The following is a 7,934-nucleotide window of genomic DNA, read 5'->3' as shown; positions in this document are numbered from 1 at the left end:
TGAAGGCCAGCATGCCATTAGCTTTCTTCACTGCCTGCTGTACCTGCATGCTTGCTTTCAGTGACTGATGTACGAGAACACCTGGATCTCGTTGTACTTCCCCTTTTCTTAAATTGATTCCATTTAGATAATAATCTGCCTTCCTGTTCTTACCACCAACATGGATAACCTCACATTTATCCACATTAAACTGCATCTGCCATGCATCCACCCACTCACCCAGCCTGTCAAAGTCACCCTGCATTCTCATAACACCCTCCTCACATTTCGCACTGCCACCCAGCTTTGTGTCATCGGCAAATTTGCTAATGTTACTTTTAATCCTTTCATCTGAATCATTAATATATATTGTAAACAGCTGCGGTCCCAGCTCTGAACCCTGTGGTACCTCACTGGTCACCGCCTGCCTTTCCGAAAGGGACCTGTTAATCGCTGCTCTTTGTTTTTTTGTCAGCTAGCCAATTTTCAATCCATGTCAGTACTCTGCCCCCAATACCATGTGCCCTAATTTTGTCCACTAATCTCCTATCTGGGACTTTTCTGAAAGTCCAGGTGCACTATATCCACTGGCACTCCCTCATCCATTTTCATACTTACATCCTCAAAAAATTTCAGAAGATTAGTCAAGCATGATTTCTGCACTGGGGAGAAAGTTTCAACGAGCTGCATGCTGGATATTTGTCCATCACCGTTGCTGAATGCAATTTCGAGAGTGACTGTCGGTGCTGAACTCTACAATTATTGCTGATGCTCACCACACCCAGTTCTGCACCCTGGTCACTGAGCATGGGAGGAGGTTCTTCTGCTGCATATTCACCTTTATTGGGACTGGAGTTTAACGTGGACTGGAGTGGAGAGCGGCCAGTGAAGGAGTGGAGCTTTGAGGCTTTGGCTCGAGAGATTTCAGCGAGCAGAGGCAGAGGATGAGCTTGCTCCCAGTGAGGTAAGGCCGGGAAAGTTTATTTAATTAATTAACTTAGGAGTTAGTAATGGAGGCAGTAGATAGGGCAGTGCAGTGCTCCGATTGTAGGATGTGGGAAGTCAGGGACAGCACAATTGTCTCCGATGTCTACACCTGCAAGAGGTGCATCCAGCTGCAGCTCCTGTCAAATTGGATCATTCGGGGGGCAGAGGCAGTAATAGATCAGAGTTTCAGGGAGACGGTCACCTCTAAAAGTCAGGAGACAGGTAGCTGGGTGACTGTCAGGAGAGGGAAGGGGAATAGACAGAAAGAGCAGAGCACCCCTGTGGCCGTTCCCATCAACAATATGTATACTGTTTTGGATACTGTTGGTGGGGACGACCTACCAGGGACAAGTTGCAGTGGTCGCGTCTCTGGCACCGAGACTGGACCCTCAGCTCAGAAAGGAAGGAGTGAAAAGAGGAGAGCAGTAGAGATAGGGGATTTGATAGTTAAGGGGACAGTTAAGAGGTTCTGTGGGAAAGATTGAGAATCCCAGTCTGTTCCCTCCCTGGTGCCAGGGTCCATGATACCTCGGATGGAGTTCTCGGTATTCTCAGGAGAGAGGGTGAGCAGGCAGATGTCGTGGTCCACGTGGGGACCAATGACATAGATAGGAGTAGGGATCAGGTCCTGAAGAAGGAATATAGGGAGTTAGGGGAAAAAAGTTAAAAAGCAGGACCTCAAAGGTGGTAAACTCAGGATTGCTTCCTGTGCCGTGAGACAGAGAGGGTAGGAACAGGAAGTCATGGCAGTTGAATGTGTGGCTGAAGAGTTGGTGCTGGGGGCAGGGGTTCAGATTTCTGGAGCATTGGGATCTCCTCTGGGGAAGGTCTGACCTGTACAACAAGGACGGGCTGCACCTGAACTGGAAAGGGACCAATATCCTGGTGGGCAGGTTTGTTAGAGCTGTTGGGGAGGGTTTAAACTAGTTTGTCAGGGTGGTGGGAATCAGAATGTGAGTGCAGAGATGAGGGTAGAAGGACAAGGGCATGATGCTGTGTGTTCTGAGTTGCTGAGGAAGGACAGACAGGGGACAAAACATACATGTAGCCAGATCGAGGGGTTGAAATGTGTCTATTCCAACGCTAGGAGTATTAGGAATAAAGAGCATGAACTTAGAGAATCGATCAGTACATGGAACAATGACGTTGTGGCCGTTACTGAAACTTGGCTGGAGGAAGGGCAGGATTGGCTGATGCAGGTACCGGGGTTTAGGTGTTTAAAAGGAATAGGATGGGAGGTAGAATGGGGGGGGGGGGGCGGAGTAGCATTACTAGTCAGGGATTGTATCAGGGCTGTAGAAAGGGAGGACGCTGCACAGGGAGTGTCCACTGTGGTTGGAAGTCAGAAAGAGGAAGGGATCAATCACTGTGCCGGGAGTAGTCTATCGGCCCCCAAATAGCCCTCGGGACACCGAGGAGCAGATAAGCAGGCAGATTTTAGAATGGTGCAGGAAATACAGGGTTATAGTTATGGGTGATTTCAACTTCCCTCATATTGACTGGCACCTCCTGACTGCAAGGGGGATAGACGGGGCTGAATTAGTCAAGTGTGTTCAAGAAGGATTCCTGATACAGCATGTGGACCGGCGGACGAGAGGAGAGGCCATACTGGATCTAGTTCTGGGTAAAGAACCTGGTCAGGTGGCAGACCTCTTGGTGGGGGAGCATTTTGGTGAGAGTTACCACAACTCCCTTAGCTTTAGCATAGCTATGGAAAAGGATAAAAACAGACAAAATGGGAAAGTGCTTAACTGGGGAAGGGCTAACTATGAAGGGATGAGGCAGGAACTAGTGAGTCTAAATTGGAAACAGGTGTTGAAAGCTGAAAGCACAGAAGTAATGTGGAGGAAGTTTAGGGACCACTTGTAATGGGTTCAGGATAGGTTTGTCCCACTGAGGCAAGGAAAAAAATGGTCGGAAAAGGGAACCGTGGCTGACGAAACACGTGAGGCAACTCGTCAAGCGGAAGAAGGAAGCATATGTTAGATATAAGAAGCAGTCAGAGCCCTGTTGGTTGCTTTTCGATTGCTCCTACCCTGTTTACTTAATTGTCTCCTACCAGTCTTTTTTTTTGAAATCTTATTATAATACTTCAATACTGCTTTACTCTGGCTGAGAAAAGAACCAAAGCATTTGCAAAAGAAAGAGAAACAGAAGATGAATCCCCAGTCACTTTGGATTCAATCAGTGACTTCCTTAAACAGCAAAAGTAGGAATTCTCTGACGAGTTTCAACAACTTAACGGCAAATTGGATACAATTCAACAAACTTTATTTGAGCATGAGAACCAAATTCAGGAGAATACTGTGAAGCTAATGACACTTGAAAAGGACATTGAAGATACAATTAAACTCTGCAAAGAGTTCTCTTTATCCAATGATAAAATGCTGAATATGATCATCAGTCCCGAGAATAGAAACAGGAGAAATAACTTGTGAATCGTGGGTCTTGAAGAATCAATTGAAGGCGCTGACCCTACAAAGTCTTTGCAAACTTTCTGAAGCAGCTTTTTCCTGCTTTATTCACTTCCGATCCGAAGCTCGATCGAGCTTTTCGCTCTCTGACTTTGAAGCCATTGTCCTCGGCGGCGAAACCCAGATCGATCGAACTAACCTTTCAGGAGTTTCGTATTAAGGACCTTTTAATTCGCCACACCCAGAGACAAGGAATGATTGATTTCCAAAATTACATGGTTAGATTTGTGGAAGAATATTCACCTGATATTTTGACTGATTATATGAAATATAAAGAAGATATCTCGGAATTTTATAATGAAGGATATAAACCATCCCTTCGGCTCCCTGCCCATCTAAGTATTGTTTTGAAGAACGGATTGCGAAAAAGAATAAATGCAGTTGAAGATGCAAAAGAGTTTCTGAAGGATGAAGTCTAAAACTGTTGTATTTCTTATTTGATCAAGTTTCTTCTTCTGTTAATATGAATTTAAAATAAGGTTTCATTAAGCTTACATTTTGTGTGTTCATATATTGTCTTTTGTTTTTTTTTGCTACTTTATTTTATCCCTTTTTGAGGCTTTATTTTAATACAGCTTTCTTTGAATTTGTTTAAAGTGATCTTTTCATATTTTTGAATACTGAGTTGTTTTGCTTTTTATGTTGTGTCTTGATAGGGACATAATGACCTTGCAGGACTGGAGTTTTTTTTCTGTCAACAGGACTTTTTTGGGGCTGGTACTTAGTTCTTAGCTCACTGACTGTCTATTGGTCAGCTTTCTCGCTTTGGATGGGGGAGGGTGTAGGGCCTATTTCTCTCTGGGAGCTGTGTTGGGTTGAATATATGATTGTTTGAGATTTCTACACCCTAAGGACAAAGAGTTTTCATTCTTCTCACATGTTTATCATTCTTATTCTTGAATTGATTACTTTTTTATTAACTCTTCTAACTCCATCTGTAATCAACTGCAATTATGACATTATCGCCATTTCGGATCATGCTCCAATGAAACTTTCTATCAAGTTAATGGATACCACTTGTACTAATAGGCAATGGCGATTTAATTCCAATTTGCTTCAAGACCTGTACTTTGTTAAATTTATGAAGGAACAGATTGATTTCTTTTTTTCCAACTAACATTACGGAAGAAATTTCCAAAGGCACAGTTTGGGATGCTTTTAAAGCTTATATCTGCGGACAGATTATTTCTTTTTCTGTTGGTTTAAACAAACGTATTAAGAATGAAACATTTTTGTTGGTTGATAAAATTAAAGGAATTGATAAGAAATATTCTATTGCTCCTAGTAAGGAGCTCTACAAACAGAGAGTCGAACTTCAAATGGAACATAACTTATTATTAACATCCTCAATTGAAAATCATTTAATGAAAACTAGAAGTGAGTTCTATATTCATAGTGATAAATCGGGTAAATTATTAGCTAATCAATTGAAAACTACTTCGGTTAAACGTCAAATTATCAAAATTCGTAAACATGATGACACTTTGACAGTTGATCATGACGAGATAAAACTTTTCAAGAATATTATGTTTCTTTATATCTTTCTGATTTTCCTCATGACCCTAACACTATGCATGATATTTTAAGGAAATTGAACTGTCTGAAATTATCACACAAAGAATGTTCAACATTAGAAACTCCTATTACAGATGAAGAAATAACAATGAACTCTGGCAAAATACCTGGTCCTGATGGTTTTACAGTGGAATTTTTAAAGTTTTTCCTCTATTCTCTCTCCTTGGTCGTCTAGAATATTTAAAGAAGCAATCAGATTAGGTAAATTACCACAATCATTTTATGAAGCTTCTATTTCTTTAATTCTTAAAAAGAATAAAGATCCTACTGATTGTGCATCATACAGACCGATATCGCTTTTGAATGTAGACGCCAATTTTTTTTCTAAAATATTAGTGACTAGGTTAGAAAAGGTACTACCTCAAATTATCTCTGTGGACCAAGCAGGATTTATTTAAAATCATTATTCATTTTCTTAATATTAGGAGGTTAATGAATATTGCTTATACTCCTTCATTTAACACCCAGGAATGTATTATTTCATTAGATGCTGAGAAAGCTTTCGACAGAGTTGAATGGCCATATTTAGTTACTGAGTTTGAGAAATGTAATTTTAGTCTGATATTTATATCTTGGATTAAATTGATATATCATTCCCCTGTAGCTTCCGATTGTAGTAACAATCAAAGATCTTCCTTTTTTCGTCTATCTCGGGGTACTAGGCAGGGATGTTCATTATTATTTGATATTGCCCTTGAACCTTTAGCAATTGCCATCCGAGACTCACCTAACATTTTTGATATTACCCGTGGAAATGAAATACAGGAGTTATCATTATATGCAGATGATTTGTTATTATATATCTCTCATCCTGGGAAATCTATTCCCGTTGTTTTATCCTTGTTGGCTCAGTTTAGTAATTTCTCTGATTACAAATTGAACCTTAATAAGAGTGAACTATTTCCCCTAAATATTCAGGTTTCTATTGATGGATGTTTACCGTTTAAATTGGTTACTGACTCTTTTACATATTTAGGGGATAAAATTACGAAAAAGCATAAAGATTTATTGAAAGCTAATTTTTTACCTTTAATCCATTACATTAAATTTTTGTTTACTAAATGGTCACCAATATCTTTATCATTGATCGGTCAGATCAATACTATCAAGATGATTATTTTGCCTAAATTTTTAAATGTATTTCAGGTGGTGCCAATTTTCATTCCAAAATTCTTTTTTGATAATGTTGATTCCAAAATCTCCTCATATATATGACAGAACAAAAAATCCTAGGTTAGGTAAAAGACATTTACAGAAACCTAAAAAGGAGGTGGGGTTTAGCTTTGCTGAATTTTAGATTTTACTATTGGGCAATTAACATTTGATGTTTAAAATTTTGGTTGTGAGACTTGGATACAACTTCAAGTCCACATTGGGTAAATCTTGAACGTAATTCTTTACAAGGGTTTTCAATGGGTTCTATTCTAGGGACTTTGCTTCCCTTTACTCTTTCTAAATTGTATAAACAACTGGATAACCGAATAGTTAAATATACTTAACATACATGGTTTCAATTTTGAAAATTGTTTGGGTTGAATAAATTTATTTTAGCACGTCCTACTATATCTAATTTCTTTTTTCAACCCTCTACTATGGATCAAGCATATTTGGCTTGAAAAATTAAAGGTATAGTATGATTTTGTGATTTATTTTCGGATAATTGTTTCATGTCTTTTGAACAACTATCTAATAAATATAATTTGTCTAGATTTCACTTTGTTAGATATTTACAGGTTAGATACTGTTTCTCTTACCTTCCTGAATTTACAAACGTTTGCATATTCAATGGATATTTAGGAAAAAATGTGAGATTTAAAGCCTCTTCAGAAAGGTGTAATACCAATTATTTATAATGTAATTATGAAAATATGTCCAGTTGTATCTAATAACATTAAGACTGATTGGGAAAGGGAACTTAAGATTATTGTACCAATTGAAAATGGGAAAAAAATTCTTCAGTTAGTTAATTCATCCTCTATATGTGCTAAACATGTGTTGATACAGTTTAAGGTAGTACATAGGGCTCATATGTCTAAAGATAAATTACCTCGTTATTATTCTCATATAAATCCTATGTGTGATAGATGTCATTCTGAGATAGCTTCTCTAACTCAAATGTTTTGGTCATGTCCTTTGTTGAAAAAGTATTGGAAAGATATTTTTGATATTATCTCAACTGTTTTGAATATTGATCTACAACCTCACTCTATTACTGCCATTTTTGGGTTACCAATGATAGAATCAAGTCATTGAACCCCTTCAGCTCGTCGGATGATTGCATTTCTTACATTAATGGCTAGAAGATCCATTTTCCTGAATTGGAAAGAGATTAATCCTCCCACCACATTCCATTGGTTTTCTCAAACTATGTTGTGTTTAAATTTGGAAAAAATTAGAAGTGTTGTTTCTGATCCCTCTATTAAATTCGAAAAGACTTGGAGGCCATTTATTAAACATTTTCACATGATGTAACTTGACCTTTTCCAAACTTATTTTATTTCTTTGTAATACATGGTGAGAGGAACGGAGTCAACGACACTAATGGTTCCCTTTTTTTTAACGACGTTACTAAACAGCCCGTGCCTTTTTTTTAAGTTTAGTTGATTAACATTGTTCAGGTCAGTTTTTTTGCGGGGGTATATTTTTGTTTTTTTTTTCTTTTTCATGGTTTTTAATAGATGTTTTTGTTTTATATTGTTCATCTGTATCATGTATGATAGGGAGATTTAATACTCATGTGTCAGCTGGGCTTATTTAACTATGAAAATTACAATGCTGTATTCCCAATAATTTTGTATCAATACTGTGGTATGTTTATTATTATTATAGCAATAAAGATTGAAAAAGAAAAAAAGAATATATGATTGTTTGTTTGAATATCTTACTTTACAGTTTGCTTTCTAGTTTTAATAACTTATG

The sequence above is a fragment of the Mobula birostris genome, chromosome 13 (assembly GCF_030028105.1).
Source record: "Mobula birostris isolate sMobBir1 chromosome 13, sMobBir1.hap1, whole genome shotgun sequence".
Taxonomy (NCBI): Eukaryota; Metazoa; Chordata; class Chondrichthyes; order Myliobatiformes; family Myliobatidae; genus Mobula; species Mobula birostris.
This window is presented reverse-complemented; position numbering follows the sequence as displayed.